Source organism: Microtus oregoni, unplaced genomic scaffold (assembly GCF_018167655.1).
Source record: "Microtus oregoni isolate MIOR12 unplaced genomic scaffold, Mior012 000030F_ref0000283, whole genome shotgun sequence".
NCBI lineage: Eukaryota > Metazoa > Chordata > Mammalia > Rodentia > Cricetidae > Microtus > Microtus oregoni.
In genome coordinates this window covers 21724127-21747229 of record NW_024543089.1, presented here as the reverse complement: position 1 = coordinate 21747229, position 23103 = coordinate 21724127, and the positions used below count along the sequence as shown (strand labels likewise).

Below are 23103 nucleotides of genomic sequence, written 5' to 3'. Positions count from 1 at the left end.
TGACACTTCCAATGATTTTCAATAGTATATTGTATTAATTTACTACAGCATTTTCCCAGTCCATATCATAATCATCATAACAGCTGTGAACATAATGTATCACTTTCTTGTTTCATATATGCCATCATTCGGACAGCCACAGTTGAGTTGCCTGTGTGGCAGCTGACTGCTGTGTCACGGAGCCTTGAATTATAGGCTCAAAACCTGAGGTTCTGTTGCTTTCTTTTAAATAAATTGTTTAAGATGCTAGTTGGATAATGAAGGGAAATAAAACCCAGTGCCAGTCACGAGTCTCAATGGGGACAAAAGCAGCTCCATTTTCAAGAAACAAAACAAATCGTAATTTTCTTTTGGCTAAAGGCAAATGTTAATATAAGCATTTTCAATATCCTAAGTGGAAAACAGAAAGAAATAAACTCTGGTACACAGAAGAAAGACCTCAGTGAATTCTTTCACAGTGTGAATGCTTAGAAAACCAAAAAGTTCAGCCTCGCTATTAGCATTGACTTTGTAACAAGAAAAGCCTGAGGAAGTCAAAAAGCGTAGCAGCTCTGCAGACCAGCGGCGGAAAGAATGACGCCTTTCACATCATGCAGTACATTTCAAAACTGAAAACTGACAATCGGTGAGAGTGGAGAACAGCAGGGCAGATAATAATTGGGGACTTCATTGCATGCTAATGACTAAGCTAGTATAACAGCGAAAGTATTTAAGGAAGGCAGAAACCCGATCGATCATTATAGGTTTATTTTTAACAGGCTAGCTCTTTTCATGGGATCGTAAATTGAATTCAAACATCGTTCTGTTTCTACAGAACACATGCTGGGCCACTGCCTGTCAGGGAAGCACATATACCTAGGAAAGTTTGTTTTTATGTGCCTTTATTTTTGTCCTTAATAGTTTACTTGGACTATTGAGCATGCAAAAGAATGGATATAAAGGAAGGAAAAGAATGAAATTTCTCAGGTACATAATTATCCTGGATGCAGATATCAAACAACAAAACAAAAAGTTACTTTTGATTTTTTTTTTGTTCCTAGCTTAGAGTTTCTCCAGATGTATATGCTATATGTGTATGTCGCTAGGTCAGAGGGTCTAACATAGAATGTCCTCAGCTACTCTCTGTCACCATTTACAGTATATTCATTATACTTATTTATTTGGAGATGTGGGTGTGATGCACGTGTATCACAGCATGTGTGTGACAATCAGAAGAACCTGGAGGAGTCTGCGCTTTCCCCTGAGTCTTAGGGATCAAATGCAGGCCCTTAGGCTTGACAGAAAGAGCCTTCAACTGCTCAATCATCTCCCGGCCTTCAGAATCATCTCTTTTAAGAATATGAGCCCAGACTGGAGAATTGGTTCCACGGTTAAGAGCATCTGTTACTATTATAAAGGACCTAGGTTCAATTCCCAGCAATCATGTGATGGTTTACTAAGTGTATATCTCTAGTACCAGGGTACACCAGGATACCTGAACACTCTTCTAACTTTTCTCGGCACCCGGCATTTACATGGGACCCATACATACATGCAATCAAAGCACTAATACATGCTGGGAGCAGTGAGACCCCAGATCCTGAATTTCTTGTAATCCCCTGATCTGAGTGCCTACAGCTGCTCTGAGCACAAGACCTTCAGGAGTTCCTTATGGCAGGAGAGTGGTTTCTGGTGGGTTTGGCTGGGGCGTGGCTATCTCTATATAATTTGCCCCTGAACACAATAAAGGGGGCATTCTTGGGGAATTCAAGGATGACCCATGTCGCTCTCTCTCTGTGTGTGTTACTGTATTTTAACCTCCAGCTCCCTTGCCCGAAGCTCGCGAACTGAGTAATGGCCCACCAAGTGCAGACACAGGGGCGCAGTGCGCGGCAAATACACATAAAACATTAGAATTAATAAATCTAAAATGTCTTTTAAAAATAAATGACATGATATTTTAATTTCCAGGACTATATATAGTAAAAGGAGAACATAATGTTTTAAAACCAGTGACCTTGAAGATAGCCCTTGCCAAAATTTAGATGGAGGAAACTAGAAAGGGGAAAATCATTTTTATTCAATGGTGTTAATTATTTATTTTGTATTCCTGATTCCGTCTGAGATATCCAGAAACAGAGAAAAAAAAAAAGGTAGTCTTGTTTCCATTCTTGTCTGAGAAGGGTTTTTAGAAGCCATGATAAATGGCTCCTTCTGAACCTTACAAAGTTGAGAATTTATGATTATAGTGTACATTTTTGACAAACAAGCATTAATACTTGGGTCATAGACACTGTGTGTGTATATATGTATTATCTCTACGAGAGATATATGCATCTCTTAAAGAAAGAGATGAGAAATGTTCTATTGCTCCATGCATCCCGATAATCACATAGGCTTTAGAACTTTTAGATTTTTGTTTTTGCCTGACCATGATCTTGAAATGCACTGTTGTTTCGATTTTAGTGAAAAGTTACTGTATCTTGGAGTCCCACACCTGTGGGTATATGCTCACTTTAGTGACTATATATCCATACACCATTGTTATGAACTTTAGCATCCAAACATCAGACTATTAAGCCACTTCCATATTGGAGTTCAGGAAACAAGTGCAGTTTTCGAAAAGTTCATTGATTTGTGTCATTAAACAAGAGGAAAAATAGCCATGGAGAGCAAAGTGCTTTGCATTTTTCCATCAGTAGTCACTGTTCTAAAGAAGGAGCATGGCCTTTCCAGCTGTGAGGTGACTCTGTCCCTCATAAAGAACTGCCTTATATCCAAGTATTACAAAATATGTCATGCTCACTGAATACAAAGAAAATCAAATTCTTGGGAAATTTGTCAGGAAGTGTAATTGCTTCTGCAAAAAACATATCTCATAGTGTTTAATAAGATGTTTGCAAAATATGTTATTCCGTTGAACACTATTGGTTTGTTTTTTGTTTTTTTTTTTTTTTGCATTCTGGACTTCATAATTCTTCTCCTCCACTTAAGATTCTCAAGAGTTCTATGGCATATAAAAACATGAGCTAAATAACTGAGAGCTGACACAAGACTTGGTTGTGACCTCAATTTGTCCTATACCAATTGGACAAGGTTGAAGAAAGAATTTAACTCTTATCTCTTTATGATTTTTTTACATAAGGAAAACCTCAGAATCACTTGTGATATAAACCTGTGATATATATGCAACTGTTCCTGTTGAGCTTTCGCCTTCCCTAGTTGTCCTGCACCAGTTGGCCGATGCTTTCAACAGGACCAAGTGGAAACAGAAACGTGTTGTTTACTTGGCTTCTTTTAGTCGTATTTCAGAAATATATTTAAAAAATTCTATTTATACCAGAAGAACATCTGCGATGCAAACAATGGTGTGAGCGCTGACTGAGTCATCCTGAGTCATCTCCTTTCACTGTCAACTCTGAGGGGCAGGTCCTTTACCAGTCTCACCTTGCGCAGGGTGGACCCCTACAGCAAAGCTAAATGAGCACTCTCTACCCCAATGTAAGGATTTTATTCTTCCCCACACAGAAGCAAACAGTGGGGTTGTGATGCATGGAAGAGTAGATTCACTGTTCTGGTTTTCTCTTTAGAAAGTAAGATATCTAAAATGAAAACTGAAAGAAGTAATTGTTATATATATATATATATATTTTTTTTTTACATAACTGGGTCAAATTTGATAAGTGCTATTCCTGACATAAACAAAGAATATTTTCAAGTACTTCAAGTGTTCAGGATGAAATGCCACAGTACAGGGAGCACATATTCTCTCCCTACCAGGTGATCAGAGCTGTAAACCATTTGGAATGTGTTGACTTTTGAATAGAACTGTATGGGTAGAAAATTCGTATTTATTTTGTATATAAACAAATCAGTCCTAGAAAATCCTTGAAGTGTGCCTGTGACCACATAGCTGCAAGTGATGCGGTTCAACTCAAGTTTATAATGCAATGACACAGCCTTCCCAGAAATGTGAATGGATAGAGGTAAAACAATCCTAAAATAAAATACGATCCAATCAATCAACCTAAGGAGCACCAAATTGGATCAGGCTGATCCTCTACTTGTTCTGAGACCCTAGGCATAAAATTTATTATGTCCTGCAGTTTAAGAAAGCAGTCTGGCTACCAATATTGTCCTTTTAGATATGGAAAGCAAAACTTCCATAATGTAATCAGCAGGGCCAAAATTATAATGATACAAATATGGTAAGTCAATCACAAAGTGAATAGAAATTCAAACTTTTTGAATTCAAATTTTTTCTCCATTTGTTTAGTATTATAAAATATATCAATTTCTTTGTTCTAAATGAATAGTATATATTCCCTAATTTTGTTACAAATGATTTTCTTTTAATAAAAAAAATTTCAAATGTAAGATTTCGAATGGCAAATTTCATTTTAAGATATTTTTAAATTTCCTTTTGTGATAGTTTAAAGGAATCTTCTTGAATATTTTAAATGCTGTACTAGAAAACATGGACAAAGAGACAAGATGAAGATTGACTTAACTGAATTTAGGTGAACTAAACAAATATAATTTGAAAATTATGGCTAGAAATCAAATATGAGTGAGTACATCCATGTTCCTCTTTCTGGGTCTGGCTTACCTCACTCAGCATAGTGTTTTCTATTTCCATCCATTTGTATGCAAAATTCAAGAAGTCCTTGTTTTTTACTGCTGAGTAGTACTCTAATATGTATATATTCCATACTTTCTTCATCCATTCTTCCACTGAAGGGCATCTAGGTTGTTTCCAGGTTCTGGAACAAACAATGCTGCTATAAACATAGTTGAGCATATACTTTATTGTATGATAGGGCCTCTCTTGGGTATATTCCCAAGAGTGGTATTGCTGGGTCCAGGGGTAGGTTGATCCCAAATTTCCTGAGAAACCGCCACACTTCTTTCCAGAGTGGTTGCACAAGTTGGCATTTCCACCCCAGACCCAAAAAGAGGAACATGGGATGTACTCACTCATATTTGGTTTCTAGCCATAAATAAAAGGCATTGAGCCTATAATTCGCGATCCTAGAGAAGCTGAATAAGAAGGTGAATCCAAAGACAAACATATAGGCATCCTCCTGAATATTAACCTTCATCAGGAGATGAAAGGAGACAGAGACAGAGACCCACATTGGAGCACAGAACTGAAATCTCAAGGTCCAAATCAGGAGCAGAAGGAGAGAGAGCACGAGCAAGGAACTCAGGACTGCAAGGGGTGCACCCACACACTGAAACAATGGGGATGTTCTACTGGGAACTCACCAAGGCCAGCTGGCCTGGGTCTGAAAAATCATGGGATAAAACTGGACTTGCTGAACATAGTGGACAGTGAGGACTACTGAGAACTCAAGAACAATGGCAATGGGTTTTTGATCCTACTGCACTTACTGGCTTTGTGGGAGCCTAGGCAGTTTGGATGCTCACCTTACTAGACCTGGATGGAGGTGGGTGGTCCTTGGACTTCCCACAGGGCAGGGAACCCTGATTGCTCTTTGGGCTGACTAGGGAGGGGGACTTGATTGGGGGAGGGGGAGGGAAATGGGAGGAGGTGGCGGGGAGGATGCAGAAATCTTAAATAAATAAACAAACAAATAAATAAACAAACAAATAAATAAATAAAAGAAATAAGAAAAAAAATAAAAACAGTAACATTAAAGCAAAAAAATAAAGATTCTTTACAAACCAAAGAAAAAATAATAATTTGAAAATTATTTACATTATAGAAGTTTTCTTTTTATTAAACCTATGGTGACACCAAGAAGAAAGTCTTGGGAGCCCATGCCCCATGGTGGGATGCCATGTTCAGTCTTAATGCAGTCGGGAGTGTTTTGGCCCTGCCCCAACTTAATGTGTCAGACTTTGTTATCTTCTCATGGGAGTCCTTACCCCTTGGGAAAAATGGGTGAGTGTGGGCTGGGGGGTGGTAGGGGACGGAAGGAGGGGTAGAGGGTGAATTGAGGATGGAATGTAAAATGAAATTTAAAATAAATTAAAATTAAGAAAAGAAGAAGAAAGACATGATGGCTTGTATCATTGTAACATATTCTATTCCCTGAGATAGAAAAGTGGGGGGACATCGAATTAATAGGTCAGTGATATTGTTACTGATTTGAATTTTGTTGCTGATACCCTTTAATATGAAAACTATGGGTTTTTTGTACGTAGAAATATGTGTATTATTCCTGGAATACTGTTCTGAGGTTTTCTTAAAATTGTGCTTTATTTTTAGCACTTAAATCACTCTGGCAGATCAACTGAACATAAATGATTTGTTTTTGCTGGAATTCTGACTAACTATAAATCCGTGGTCTGCTAAACTCTATAGTAAACCCTCCAGAGTGAAGAAACATGTAGTGGAATTTCTAAAAGAAGCCTCGTTTCTATCTTTGTATGACTTCTCAGAAACGGCCTCAGCACCAGCAGAGCACAATAAGCTATAAGAAAGTATCTCACCAACCTTAATTGACACATTAGATTTCACATTCAGTTCTCAGACCTAAAACCATATTTAAAATTTCACACACCTGTACAAACACACATGCACATACTCACCACACAAAGCTCTCTCTCTCTCCCTCTCTCTCACACTCACACACACACACACACACACACCCAGAGTTCCAGCAGCATCAGAGCTGTTACACAAAGACATCCTTTCTTAAAAACAAACAAAGAAAAACCAAAAAGTAAACAACAACACAAATCCTCAAATAAAGTAATGACCCTTGTTAATAGCTCTATTAATATTAAAACATGTAATACAGGTTTTAAATTTTTTTACTAATCAATTTTACAGTTAAGTAAATTGGGAAATAGCTTATCATACCAATTGAAGGCATCAATGTCTTCAAGTGTACAAAATTTAATGTAAATCTGAGTTGTATGTGTGATTAATCAAAAAAACCCACAAAATATATTAGTTTGATTTCCGAATGATTGTTGTCCATGAAGTCATGTAGTGCACATTAAAGCACCTACTTGATTCAGTTGTTGAATTAATAATGTTTTAATATAAATTTCTATTTAATAGAAATAGATACACTTAGAAAAGATGTATTATCACCAAGATGAAATTTTTTTCTTGTAAATAGTAAAAATCAAATTATACCTTAAAATCAAATTTAAACAGCTCATTTGTAATTATTATATTTTTCTCAATATAGCTATAGTACAATGTACTAATTAAATGAAAGTGTGTTTTGCTAAAATTCAGATCCCTTAGAACATCGCCTTTTGTAGAGATGGTTGTAACTGGGATTGTTAGCGTTTTTGTGTTATGTTAGAAACCCTAGAAGTGCAGACTTCAGGAAGTTTATTTTTAAAGCCCTATGGCAAGAATGAAATGAGAGAAATCCTTTTGACAGTAAAGGAAAACATAGGATTGCAAATAGCATTAGGTGATGACCGGCATACACTTGAACATGCCCAGGGGAAAAATGACTATATCTTCCTCTAATAGATTGCAAAAGGCTCACTTTAAGAGAGAAAGAAATAATGGGATCTTTTTAGAGACCATCTATTTAGTAGGCTCTTGTGGATGAAAGTTAGGAATGTAAAACTGAAAAAGAGTTTCTGGGCTTTCAACAGATAAAGAATCTGCATATGAATGCCCTTTGTTTCATTGATTCCTGTAAAGGCTTGCCCTGATGATCTAACACTGTGAAAGCATCTTTACCCTGAATTTCTATATAACTATGTGGAAATGTACTTTGTATGCATTCTGCAAGTGCTGTTAATTAACAGTCGAGCATCCTTGCCTCCTTCATAACTCTGAAAGGATAGTGTGTGATACTAAATCACAGTCACAACCTTCTTGCTGCGCATGACATTGTTTTAATGCCATGTAGTTCAATAAAATTTGTTTTCTAAGGTATCCGACTACACGATGGATGTGCTAGCTGTTGACTACTCAATATGGATTTTCTATTTTTTATGCCTTTCTGCAAGACAACTCGTAAAAATAGGATCATTGAAAGAAAACTATTGGCACGAGGAGCTAAAAGTGCTTAGAACGTCTCTACTGTGTCTTTATCTCTAGTTAAATAGGTTTATCTGACAAAGATAATTGGTAGTGAGGGGTTTGAACTATATTTACAGACAATTTCTTTGTCAGATATACCTGTGTCTTAGTTTGAAATTTGAAATTCATAATGGGGCAAGAAGTTACAAGTTAAATTTCATTGTTTTCTTGGTGAAGTTTGTGTGCAATGGTATAGAATATATCATATAACAGCATGTGGAGAGGTGGAGCTTTCTAGAGCAGGACAGCTAGTGTTGCTTCCTTTGTCATACCTCTCTTTAGATGCTCATGTACTGAGATAATTCACTGAGCCTGTGGTTCCTGGGTAAAACGACTACAAAACCAAAACTCAACTGAGCATTTATTCTTCCCCTGCAAAAGCTGAGTTACATACATGCAGTTGATCTCAGGATTATTACTTCCTGAATTCCTCTGAAAACATAAAAGGCTATGGTTGCTTGACTCTATTCGATAATATGAGGCAATATTTGCACATTATTATTCATATTAACCTGTACCCTTGAGACAGTTTTTAGATTACTTAAAGCATCCAATATTGTATGCATTCTGTGTAAATGAACATTGTGGTGCTTGGTGTGTAGATCAAACACACATATAAATATATATATATATATATATATATAGTGTTTATGTATATATTATATGTATAATATATAATATTTATTATACACACATACACACAGGCACATACCAAGCACCACAAAGTTTATTTACAGAAAAAGGTTTTATATATCCAGTAACCATATATGATGTGAAATGTACTTCTGTATATGTGCTGCTTTTATTGGTTGATGAATAAAGCTTCTTTGGCCAATGACTTAACAGAGTCAGGCAGGAAATTCAAGCAGATATAAAGGAGAAAAAACTCACAGCCAAGAGACACCATGTAGTTACTGAAGGAGAAAGATGCCAGAACCTTACCCATGAAACTTGTGGTAATATATAAAATAATAGAAATGAATTAATTTAAGATGCAAGAGCTAGCTAGAAATACACCAGAGCCATCGACCAAGGAGTGATGGAATTAGTATAGATTTTGTGTCATTATTCTGGTCTGGGCGGGTGGGAAACAAAAAAAAACAAACAAACAAACAAAACAAACAAACAAAAAAAACAGTCTCTGCTTCCTATATATACATACACACATATAAACTTGTGTGTGTATGTGTGTATATATCTACAAACTTTTCCTGTATGATATATCCAATGAACATACACATTTGGAGGGGATACTTTTACATGGTTTAATTAGATTAAGTTTATTTTGTGTTGTGTGTGTGTACCTGTGTCTATGTATATGCATGGTTATCATATGTAAGCAAGGTTTTTCACATCATACCTTGCATTTAAAGGTCGAAGGAAAACTGTCAGAAGGTGTTTTTTATCTTCTTTCCAAGAATTGAACTCATTTCCTCAATTATGAAAGCTTTTGTTTTTATACAAAGAGCTATCTTGCTGCCCTTGAAATACCTTTTACGTATGGATAGTAGAATTTCTGGTTTACATTTATGTTTGTTTGGAGAGCAGACTGCATTTTAAATGTTTAAGCAGAAAGCACTTATAAGTATGTATTTATATGAATATCAGAGGAACATGGGATGTACTCACTCATATTTGGTTTCTAGCCATAAACCAAGGACATTGAGCCTATAATTAGTGATCCTAGAGAAGCTAAATAAGGAGAACCCAAAGAAAAACATATAGGCATCCTCCTGAATATTAACCTTCAGCAAGCGATGAAAGGAGACAGAGACAGAGACCCACACTGGAGCACCGGACTGAAATCTCAAGGTCCAAATCAGGAGGAGAAGGAAAGAGAGCACGAGCAAGGAACTCAGGACCATGAGGGGTGCACCCACACACTGAGACAATGGGGATGTTCTACTGGGAACTCACCAAGACCAGCTGGCCTGGGTCTGGAAAAGCCTGGGATAAAACCTGACTCTCTGAACATAACGGACAATGAGGACTACTGAGAACTCAAGAACAATGGCACTGGGTTTCTGATCCTACTGCACACTGGCTTTGTGGGAGCCTAGGCAGTTTGGATGCTCAACTTACTAGACCTGGATGGAGGTGGGGGGTTCCTTGGACTTCCCACAGGAGAGGGAACCCTGATTGCTTTTCGGGCTGAGGGTGGGGGGGACTTAATTAGGGGAGGGGAAGGGAAATGGGAGGCGGTGGCTGGGAAGAGACAGAAATCTTTAATAAATAAATAAATTAAAAAAATAAAAAAAAAGATGAATTTAAAAAAAAAAAGAAATTGCTCAATCATCTTATACTAGAGTTCTGGGAGTTTGGTTTAAGAGGTTTCACAGCTATGTAACACAATTTTGCTTAACAAATATTGAACAAATTCCTAATATAAGTAGATTTGTAAGAACATTCATCGTAGTGTTCACTCATGATATTAGACGGTACTACATATGTAATGTATTTGATATGGGATGTACTTCTCTATATGTGCTGCCTTTATTGGTTGGTCAATAAAGCTTTTTGTAAGAGAAAATACAAAACTACCTAATCCTCATTGTGACTGCTGTGACAGTTAAAGAAAAGGTGAGAGTTCAATGACTTTCTGGAAACCAGTAACACGAAATGGCCAAGCCAAGGAAACTAATGAATGCTTGTGCTTTCTACCCTTTCCAATAAGTTCTTTTCATATACAAGGGATAGCTTTATTACAGAAGAATGTGCCAAACAATCCTAAGTTATTAATCACTGAGCATTGAGCCACATGCAATAAACAACCTCCCCCCAAGGAGCTATTGGATCTGTTCATTCTTCTGACGGGTATCCTAGGGCACTGATGCAGAGCCAGTATTACGTGGTTTACCATTGTTTTTATATTGTCTTTGTTTTGAGTTGTCTCGGTAGGACATATATGACATTTTGTGCAATTTCTCGTAGAAGTTAAGTCATTCTAGTAGGATATTTCCATATTTTGATGGCTTAAAATCTCTGTGACAGGAACCAATTTAAAAGTTTTCATTTTAATGATTATTTTGCTGCAAGTCTTACGATACAGTATAGATTAGCCGGGAACTCACTGTGCATTCTTGGTTGGCCTCAAACTCATACACTTAAGTGTCCCAGGTTTACAGATGTGCTCCAGAACACCTGGCTTGTTTCTTTTTTTAAAAAAGGCATTATATCCCATATTTTCTGTTGTGCCAAAATTGAACATTACATTCTACTCTCCTTTGTAACCATTGTAATTATAATCATTATAATTAAAGTCAGTTTCAACCTTTTTACATTAAATTACATTTCAGTATGTCTCTGTGTTGTTATTAATGAAGTATGTGAAAAGCTACAGTTGATGTAAAATGGTTTTCAAATATACAATAAAATTTAATTATTCTTGGACATCATTTTGACAAAATTAGCTTACTATACTCCCAAGAAATAATTACTTCCTTTAAAAAATAGTAAAATTCTTGACTTTAAGAATAGTTTACATCTGTAGACAAAACAAAATTCTTTAATAATGATATATAACCTTACAAAAACATGCATAATTATCTTTGCATAGTGGATACTTATAAAAATGTGTATTATTTAGAAATCGGAATACAAAACAAAAAATACATTCAAAACAGAAAATACGCAGTTGTTTTGAGAATTGCTATATATCCCAGGACACATACCTTTCCCTCAAATCCACAATTAGTATCTTATAGAGGGAATATGAATCATAGTGTCTTAAGAAAGATAATACATGGACTGAAGCTATATTCCATCTAATTGAACTATAGTATTGAAAATACCAGAAGTTGAAGAACCATAAGTTAAAAAAAAAAGTAGTGCATTAAAGTACAACACATCAAAGATGATCAAATAAACAAACTGTAAAATATTGCCTATTTAACCCCTTTGAAAATTTGCCTGGCACAGGCACCATTATTTTCAAATAATATTTTATTTCATATATTGGTCATATAGGAAAAGACCAAATTGCAGAATCTGAACTGTGGTTTTTGGTTTGATTTCTTTTTTTATGTATGAATGATTAATTTCATCTCTTCAGAAGTCAAAACATTTCAAGTCAGGGAGGGTTTTTTTTTTAACTTTCTGGAAGACCACTAGGCATCTATCAAGTATGTTTAAAAAATCAATTAATAACTTATTTTATAACAATTATTTTTCATATCAGTATGCTTTATTAATCAATAAATTATTACTTTTCTCCATTTTCAACCACTAAACTATTATCTTTTGCTTAAAGATTGGAATTAGACAATTGTCAATCTGCATGGGATAATTTATGAATATAGATTACAGTGGATGCAGTGTACACTGAGTGGCTGTGTGCACACTGGGACATAATATCATTTTGCATATGTTTAAATACACACATAGTATACTGTTCATACATGAGATAGTTACAAAACCAAAAGTTTGGTCTAGCCCCTCACTCATGAATTTTATAGATTCTTCTAATTATTTCAAATTGCAGAGATAATAAAATAATGTGACCAATCGTGTCACACATGACACACTATTTAAATAATTTGACAACATCCCTGAAGTAAACTTTTACTTTCTCATTTACTTTTCTTCATGTTTGAATAGTCTTTAATCTCTGGAATGTTGTAGATATTAGCATGTTCCCAGAAAGAAATGTCTGCTGCCATATTCCCAGGTATTACTAAACTTTTATTTGTTTAAAGGATTTTATGCTTCCTTGTGATGTAATTGAGGTGCAACGGCCTGATAACTGAATAAGACTTTTGGTCAAATATTTCACACCCTCGGTTTCAAAATATATCTGCCTTAGCAGCATGAGTTCCCTATTTATAGTCTCAAGTATTGGCTGGGCCAGTTTCCTCTCGTTTATTTGTCCATTGTTCCTTCTTTACAGATTCTGCCTTTATGGGGACCCTTGGCGTGAAGAACCTTGTAAATCTGTACAGCATCAGATTGTTTACTGAGCTCTGCTAAATTGCAATACACTGTCAGGCGATTTTTCTTAAATCTTTTTAAAATATGCTTTATTTCTTAAAGGTTTTTTTTTTCTTCTCTCAAAAGAACAGTTTCGTAGAAATAGAGAGAAATTTATAAATTCTTATTTTACTTTTCTTGTGATTTGGTGTGAAAATTTTCAGTACTCCATCCATGAGTTGCTTTCTCCATGTTTGGATAGTAACAGAGATGAGAGCAAACATTTAGTCTACAAGTTCACTTTCAGTCCTCTCTCGAGATCTTGCTCTCTGATAGACACTTATTAATGAGAAACCTTCCTGATTTACACAAAAGGATTAGGCAATAGTTTCTTGCCTGTCACTTCATTTTCTGTTATAAATGGACCCTCAAATTTCAGATATGAGACTGGAGAGATGTCAAAGACTTTAAGAGCATGTACTGTGCTTGCAGAGTACTTGAGTTTCATGACTGCCTAAAACTAAAGTTCTAGAAGATCCAACATCCTCTTTTAACATCCATATGTGTTGCATGTAAAAAAATCTATACACACAGAACATACATACAACAAACAGAGAGACAAATACAAATGCATATACACAGCACATAATTAAGACTAAGAAGGTTAAAATCCAAGAGTAATAGATTACATATTCAACAAAAATTGATCATAAGTTATCTGTGCAATAAATAACATTTATATGCTGCTTTATTTTATATTATATATATTTATCAGTGAAGAAAACAGATACGAAATTGTAAAAGAGAGCAGGGAGGTGGTGGCACATGCCATTAATTACAGCACTTGGGAGACTGAGGCAGGACGATTTTTGGGAGTTCAAATCCAGCCTGGCCTACAAAGTGAGTCAGGACAGCCAGGATTACACAAAGTAACACTGTCTCTAAAATCAAAAGACAAACAAACAAACAAATAAAAATTATCTAATAAAGAGTATGTATGAAGAGATTAATTATTATATTTTCAAATGGTAAATTTCAAAAGAAAATGACACAGGGTACAAGATAAATGAGGTGATAATTGAGTAATTTTTCAAAATCAGAGTTGGGGTAAATCACACTGAAAAGTTTAAATGTTAATTAAAATATCTGAATACTTGAAGGTTTTGTGGGGTTGAACTGTGTCCACACCACTGCCCTAAGTGCACACTCGAGGGCCTGCATTGAGTAAACACTTCCTCGTCACAGCCCTTGTCAAAGGGGATGGTAAGCTTCTCTCTGTGAAAGATAACAAGTCTAACATGTCAGGGACGTTACAGGTGGTGTGAGCGATATCGGTCAAAACTATAACGAGGGCTGTTGTGTACCTGTGTGTTTGGTAAGTACTGAGTTATAGACAGAAAAGATGAAAAGCACTGTGTGCCCTTCTTCTCACTTAATACCCGAAACATATCTGTTTCTAGATATATGGGGCTATTAGTCTACACTACTTTCTCAATCGTTTCCCCTTTCATAACTCTGAAAACTCTCATTACTAAGATGCCAGTCTAGTTTCTACCTTGCAATTACGTTACCAATACAAGCTAGGTCTGTCATCTGCGCTAGAGCAGTAACCGTGATCACGGGAATATAAAGCTTCGCCCCAAAGAACGACTCACATTATAAAATGAACACTATAGTTCTAGTGTGAAATTACTAACATGTCTACCTAGCCCAACATAATCTCAGTTGCCTTATTCCTTTGCTTGATTTTCTTTTGGACAGTGTGCGCATGCTGAGAACACCTGTTTCTAAATCTACCTCCTATTTCCTGCATGTCATATCTAAGGTTAAGACTATGTTTTTTTTTTTTTTTTTTTTTTTTTTTTTTTTTTTTTTTTTTTTTTTTTTTTTTTTTTTTTTTTTTTACTGTGAGCTTTCATGTTTCATTTCCTGTGTTAAAATAGATAAAAATAACACTTCTCATGTTCCTGGACTAAGCGAAGAAGTACCACAATTTTGTGTGTCCCTCAGAAACAGCAAAGCACATACTTTTTATTTTCAAAAATTTAAGTGTCCTTACACAAAAAACTTAAGAAGCAGTCTAAAGATTAGAGTCTGTGTTGTGTGGGTCTGGGGCATATCACTTAATTTCTTTGATGGGGCCTCAGATTCCTTATCTGGTACAAAGAGCGTGGTAACAATAGTCTTTAATTCTACTGGCATGATAGAATCACCAATCAAAAAAAAAAATTAAGAAAAAGGGAAAGAACCATAAGGGGAGAGTCTGGGCAGGGCTTAGTGTAGAAACAGGCAGCAAATGACACTGGAGAAAATGAGAAACAAACAGAGGTGATTAAACAGAACTACTGTGCAATATGGCCACATATCTCTAGATAGCACTGGAAATGTGTATATACAGCAGAGGGATTTTTAATTACATCCCAAGATCGTTAACTTGAAACTGCAACATAGCCGATTTTATTACTATGTGTACAAATGTTATAGGTCATATATTTGTACTCTGTTATTCAGGTTAGGAGAAAATATAGACTAAGAGTTTGAAACATGATGTTAATTTTATGAAATCTAACAAAAGATCAATTATTCCTTGTGGAGAAAAATCTACTACTCAAATTGAAAGGCGTTATAACTGTGAAAAGAATCTACAAGTGAAAAATAAGCACATGGAATTTTACTGAATATATATGAATGTTATTATATTGATTTAATTAAAATACATCAAACATTCAAATAAGAAATTGAAGTTTCCCTTTATTAAGGTAACCACCATGAAATGCTCCTCTGTAAGTGACTTTTCCTGGACTTTGGCTGCTGTTGCATAAGTATTGATGATAAAAAAAAAAAAAAAACTGTTGCTCTCAGAGAAACAGAAATTTATTAAAGGCTTTTCAGTGATAGACCAATAAAAGTGATTGCTATGTTACTTCTTAAAGAAATTATGTCAGACAAGAGTTGGTGGGTTTTACTTGTGTGTGCGTGTGTGTGTGTGCGTGTGTGCGAATTTGTGCCTTAGACCTTGTCTCGCTATTTGAAGCCCTCATTCTTGTGTTGTAAGAGTACTCACCCACTCTGCCTTTGGGCTAGCCTCAAGTTTTCATTTGTAAGTAAATGTAGCTATCATTTATACATTTTGTATAAATGAATATGTGTAATACATGCTGCATTATGACACAGGTTTATTGCGGCATAACTGCCTCCTTTTTCTACTCAGACTGCTATTATTCGTTTTCCTTGATATTTACTTCATTTAATCTCTATAATCACCGAAGTAGGAGGAGGACAGACTGGATGACACCTACAAATTATAACATTGTAATTCACCTTTCAGCTGTGTAACACTCAAAACCTATGACCACCATCTCGAGAAACAAAACTCAAAGATATACAATGATTCCCAAAGAACGACATCAAATATATGTCCAAAACTGCCTTAAAAGCCATGTGTCAGCCGGACGGTGGTGGCACAAGCCTTTAATCCCAGCAGAGGCAGAGGCAGAGGCAGGCGGATCTCTGTGAGTTCAAGGCCAGCCTGGTCTACAAAGGGAGTTCCAGGACAGGCTCCAAAGCTACAGAGAAACCCTGTCTCAAAAAACAAAGACAAACAAACGAAAAAAAAGCCATGTGTCAGCAAATATAAATCTAGATACATTACATAGCTATTCCACACCCCACAATCACAATGGAATCAATAGATAAAATAATCAAAATGGTCTAAGACTGGAAAGTTGGGAGGCCAAAGACTAAAGTATGTTATTTGTACATGTAAAACACTTGTCAGTTCTAAGTACTATAGGCTTATATAGGTAATTCAATATTAACATGTAAAAATAACCCCAAATAAATCACTTACTACTCTGTGATTGGAGGACATTCATTCTTACAAAATTTTTAATTAAAAACAAAACCCTCTGAATATGTTATAAATGATTCAAATATCTTTATCATAGAAATTTTGAAAAGTGTATCTAAATTTGAATTTTTATATAGCTGTAGTAAAAAATATGAAAACAGACCTTTCAAATACTATATTTTGGTTTAATGCAGAAAGCTCCTATTAATGTTAATGGGAGTTAAACACATAAATCCATTGTGCATCAATAGGAGAACGGAAGCTGTAATCTATAAAATGAAGGAATTAAATCATTATGAGTAATTCTTTGGCACATAACCTTCCCTAAGTTCTATCAAGTACATAGTGTGACTTTTTGAAATGGCACTTAGAAAGGTTTTACACCCTAATTGAACAGCCATTCACTGGGAGTATTTTTCACTTAGATCGTTCCTAATATCTGAAAAGTAGAGCTTTTAAAATAGTATCGTGGATGGTAAAAGCAGTAATTTCTCATCAGGGAATATTTAATAAGTGGAAGTTGTTAGACAACTGGAGGACAAAAAATAGATTAATCATTCAAAGACATATCAATTTGGTGTTATAAATCATTCAGTTTTCAGGAGGGCTTTCTCCAACTGTTGCATTAGGGTTTCACACTTAATATCATTGTATTTCAAACTAATATTTTAATTTTATAATAAATAAAACTATTTGCACAATAAAATAAAAGTTAATGTTATCAAATAAGGATAATAATTAACTTATTTTGAATTGTGACATATTTTAAGGATGACACTATATTATCCTTATAATGGCAAAGTTATACTTACAGACATTTATGTAATCTTGGTATCATAAAGAAGAAATGTAAATCTGTATGCCCAGACCATGGTGATTATAAAACAAATAAGCAAAACAAGCTTTTACAGAAGAGTGATGTTTCCTAATTAAATATGTCATTGCCAAGAGAAAGGACTGCAAACTAACAGCATTCCCAGTGATACGTGCATAATACCTAAAAGAGAGAAGTGTGAATCCTGTGGCTTTCATTTTTTTGCTAATTTTGAAATGATTTTTACAGAAAAAGCATTCACGTTTTATTTGTTTTGACATTAATTGTTTGCTCTCTCTTTTTAAATATGTATTGTCAAGCTAAAGGGATTTCTCTGTCAACCAAGTTTTTGCTACATAAAAGGACCTGAGTGTGATCAGCAGAGCCTATAATAAGAGCTATGAGCACTGGTTATGCTAATAATCACAGTGTTGGAGAAGTAGAGGTAGGAGATTCCTAAGGATTTACTGTTCAGTCCATCATCCCTAGTTCTAAGTGAGAGATAATAAGAGAAAACAAAGAGGCTCGATTCCGAGGAATGCTCTCCAAGGCTGTCCTCTCCTCCATAAGCATTGCTGCATGCACCAGAACACAAGTGAAACATTACCTACCGCAGATATAACTGACACTGTCAAAATGTAGTGACAAACACATCATAACCTGCCTGACCACCATACTTCAAAATCAGAGTGAGGTGCTTTTCCAGTACACTTAAGATAAAAGCTATAAAAATGATTAAATGATCACAACGTTATCATACATTAGTTGTTTCACCATTCTGCATAGGCATCTGATATAATCCTTAACCTGATCTATTTTAAGAATATAATGCTGTGGTTCCAAAATCTATTCAAAACTATATATGAATTAAATTATAGTTCCTTTCTAAGCCAAACATGGGAATCGTTAAGAACTAAGTATCTTTATTCTCAACTACAGAAAGTATCACCAAACGTTTTCTTTTGTAACATTTATTTATAAATTTTTGTGTCTATTTATGTTGGTGTCTGTGGATGTCACTGTTTTTGTGTGCATGTATTTGTGCCTGTGTTTAAACGTGTGTATGTGTGTCAGTGTCTCTGTGTAAATGTCACTGTTTTTTTTTTGTGTGTGTGTGTTTGTGCCTGTGTTTAAATGCAAGTCTTTGTGTTGGTGTCTGTGTATGTGTCTGTGAATGTCACTGTTTTTGTGTGTATGTGTGTGTTGGTGTCTGTGTTTAAATGCATATCTCTGTGTTGGTGTCTGTATAAATGTGTGGGGGAGGTGTGGTCAGAGCATCATTCACAGAACTTAGTTCTCTCCATCAATAATGAGGATACTATGTATCATACTCTGGTCATCAAGTATAGTGAAGAGTGATGGTGCTTTTATCAGCTGTAGTGCCATTTAACTAGACCAACTCTTTTCCTTTTATTCAACTTTGTTTTATTCATGGGAGAAATGGAAGAATGATCATTTTGTAGAAGTTTTGTTTTGTTTTTTTTGTTTCTTTAAATAGAACCTCACATCTTTTCTTCAGAACAAAGTATATAAAATATTATTTATTTTATTTTCCTTAAAAATAGATTCTTTCACAATGTATCCCAATCACAATTTTACCCTCCCTATATTTCTCCCAACCCCATCTAACCTCCTCTTTTCCCCACAATCACTGCCCCTCTGTTTCTTCTTCAGAAAAGAGCAGGCCTCCCCTTAACAACAACCAAACAAGACAAAACAAGATATAATAAGACAAGGCAAAAGCCCTCATGTCTAGGCTAGCCAAGGCTCCATTAGGAGAAAAGAATCAAGTTATACCCATTCCCACAGTTAGAAACCAACGAAAACATCAATGCATCAGCCAAAACATAAACACAGAAGACCTTGTTCAATCCCATGAAGTCTCTGGCAACTGATAATGAGTCAAGCTTGGCTGATTTGTTGAACCATATTCTCCTGGGTACTCCATTCCCACAAAATTAAAAATAATTTTGTTATGTAATGCTTTAAGCAAATGTCTTCAGAAACTTGAGAAACAAGATAGACTAACTCCATGAAATTTATTCGCTCTGATGCATATCTTGGAAGCCTTAAAAGGCAAATAAAGTAGAATTTCATTCTGAATTTCTCTTGTTTGTTCACAGTTCAAATTCAAGCATTTTGGCATATGCAGAAAATAAATGAATTTTGTTCACACATTCACCAGATTTTGAGTTTAAAGAGTACTACTTAAATGATAAAATAAAAAGAAAGTATCAATAGTTAAAATGAGTAGGTTGTATAATAAAAATATATTTACATATTACTTATGTAATTAAATGTTAGTATTTGTCATGTTACCAACATTTATATAACATAGAATACCCTAGAAGGAATTTCCTATTAAAAAAACATAAAATGTCATGTGATTATATATTAGCATCTGATAAGTTGAAATCATGAATATTGGCCTAAAATAGCTAGCAAAACCAAAGTTATTATAACACGTATCCCAGCACAATAAAATAGCAATACTCTCGTTAAGGTAATCTTACTAGTTTCCCATGACAAACCAACTTACTGCCAGTAATATTAAGTAACTTTCTTAATAGCTATGCAAGGTATGATCATTCAGAAAAATGGCATATGTGGCTTTTTATTTACATATATAGTTGCTCACAGGCTACACAAATTTAATTTGTTAGAATTATTACGTATATTTATATGAGTGTATATTTATGGTATATGTGTTATTTCTGTTATATAACTTACTCATAGATAGAAAATCCAAGGCAGGGCTGAAGAGATGACTGAATGTGTAAAGCAATTTTCATCAAGCATAAGGACAGAAGTTCAGATCCTCAGAAACAAATTAAAAACTCTATGTGTATATAGTGAGTAAGATGCAACCCTAGTGTGTAAAGGTCTGGGCAAGAAGTATCTAGGTGATGCTTGCCAGCCATACTAGCAGAAATGCCAGCTCTGGGTTGAGCAAAAGACCATGCATCAATAGGTAAGACAGACAGACTTTGAGGAAGATCGTAAATATTAATTAAATTTAGGTCTCCACATACATACACAGGGGCATGTGTATTATGTAGATCTGCACACATTGGACAGTGTATATAGTAATGCATAACAGAAATGTATACATACACAATATTAAAAAAGAAAAACACCGAGAAAATTACAAAAGGTAAGAACAGTTGAAATCTTCGTTTTTATTTCCATCAGTTACTAGATAAAGGTTCTATTACAACAATTAAGGTAGTCATTAATCTGATTAATAAGGGCAGTTGAGATAACCTCTCCACTATTGTTTAGATTCTTAGTTGTGGTCCTGGAAACCAGTCATAGAGAGGAACGAGCAAAAGGGCCAAGATCCTGATAGAGATCCCACAGAAACAGTTGACCCGAGCAAGTGGGAACTCACTGACTTTGGATTGATATCTAGGGAACTTGCATAAGACCAAACTAGGCTCTCTGAATGTAGGTGACAGTTGAGTGACTTGGACAGTTTGTGAGGCCACTATCAGTAGAATCAGTATTTATCCCTAGTGCATGAAATAGCTCACTGGAGTCCATTCCTGATGGAGGCATACCTTTCTCAGCCTAGATACAGAGGGGAAGGCTTTGATTCTATCTCAAGTGATGTGGCAGACATTGTGGTCTCCATGGGAGGCCTCACTCTTTCTGAGGAGTGGATGGTGTGTGGGTTGGGTATAAGGTGGGAGGAGAAGGAGGACTGGAGGGAGAGGGAACTGGGTTTGGTGTATTAAATAAGACTGTTTTAAAAACAACAAAAATAATAATAATAAAGAACAGCTGGATAAAACTATATATTTAATTCATAGGCAACTTCCAGCTTTTTTTCTAAAAATTATCAGTAGATAAAATAGTTGATGTTAGTGAGAAAGCTCAAAACAGCTAACAGAAAACCTGCCATGTTTAGTTTCTGATGAATACAGTCAACTGACTCCTGTGTGCAAACCCAACATTTAAAATGATTCTCTTGCAGTGTTTGAATATATATATATATACGTATATATATATACGTATATATATATATATATATATATACATGTGTGTTTGTGTGTGTGTATTCATGTATTTTTAGTCAAAAGTATTTATTTGGGGGCTTAGATAAGTTTTAAATGGAAAATAAAGAACATGCAAGGTACTAAAACTGTAGCCATGTTGCAAGAGAATAATACAACCCCATAAGTGTAGCCAGGGGAAGGATATTAAAACTTAAAGAGTGAACTTTACGTCTACAGTATCAACCTTTTTCCCCCCATTATTCTGTCCCACTGGGAATATCCAAGTTTTGCCCACAGTAATTTAGAGGCACTGTTTCTGAAATAGAAGAGAAAGGCATCAACGGCCATAATTGAACCATTCACTCAGCTCTCCTTTGAGAGTAGATTTGATTGGCATAATACAAAAATAGAATACACATTTAGAAAGAGACTTAAAGCTGCACTTCTGATGAGGCCTAAATGGTTCACGAGATTGATGAGACAAAGTCTCTACTACTGCAAATCACTGACTTGACTCCAGCTTACATTAAAGGGACTAATTCATTACCATAGAAAAATCTTTCAAAAAATGGTCTGCTAGAGACCAGGTCTCTGAGGAAAACAACCTTTCAACTAATGTATATGCATGCTTGTGTGTGTGTGTGTGTGTACCAAATCTTCCTTACTGAAACATCTACCCTATCTACATTGTATTATTGCTATTCACAATATATTTAAGATAATTCTATTACTTAAGGTATTTTGTTCAAAGACCTTAGACAAATGGTTGAATGTCTATGGCAGTAGGGATTTCAGGAGAAATTGAATTTGAATCAAATCATTCTGTACCTGTAAAATAAGAATTGAGCATCACTCTGCCTCTGGCATTGGGTTTCATTTCTTTTGTATTCTAGATCCAACTTTTCCTTTACAAGATTAAATCTTCATCTACAGATCTTTTTTTTTTTGGGGGGGGGGGGGGGGACTGGACTCTGCATGGGCCGGGAACCGAACCCGGGCCTCCCGCATGGCAGGCGAGAATTCTACCACTGAACCACCCATGCCATTCATCTACAGATCTTATTGCACAGTTTAAGCCCTAAAAGTAAAATAGATGGTCTACATACAAATCCCAGGTTTGGGTGTCAATATCACAGCCTTTCTGTGGTGCTCCCTTTTGGTTTTTTTTTTTTGTTTGTTTGTTTGGTTTTGTTTTGTCTTTTTTCGACTTAGTGGTATGATTGTCCTTAACCTTCTTAGTGAAGACAGTAGATGTCTGCAAGATGTGACACAGACCCAGGGAAATGATCTGAGAGCAATCATACTTTTGCTCACGGAGTGAAACTTTGCAAATGATAATATGTTACATGCCTCCATTGTTAAGTTGAAAGGAAAATATTATAGTTGAAGTCATGCTCAGTAACTTGCTAGGAAAATTATTATTACATAAAACCAAAAATATTGATTAAGAAACCATGGAAAGCGCTTTATTTCTCTGGACTTCAATGATTGTTTTATTCTTGTTTGTAAGCTGAGATGAGCCAATGTTCTC

General features: G+C 35.3%; 1 protein-coding gene and 1 non-coding gene across 4 annotated transcripts in view; both read right to left on the bottom strand.

Moving 5' to 3' along the window:
- The window catches only part of Cadm2 (cell adhesion molecule 2), a 923258-nt gene that overhangs the window by 792268 nt on the left and 107887 nt on the right, over positions 1 to 23103 (bottom strand). The gene's annotated exons all lie outside the window — the stretch shown is intronic.
- Trnag-gcc lies at positions 22545 to 22615 on the bottom strand. The gene has a single exon. It is a non-coding gene; the product is annotated as a tRNA-Gly (tRNA).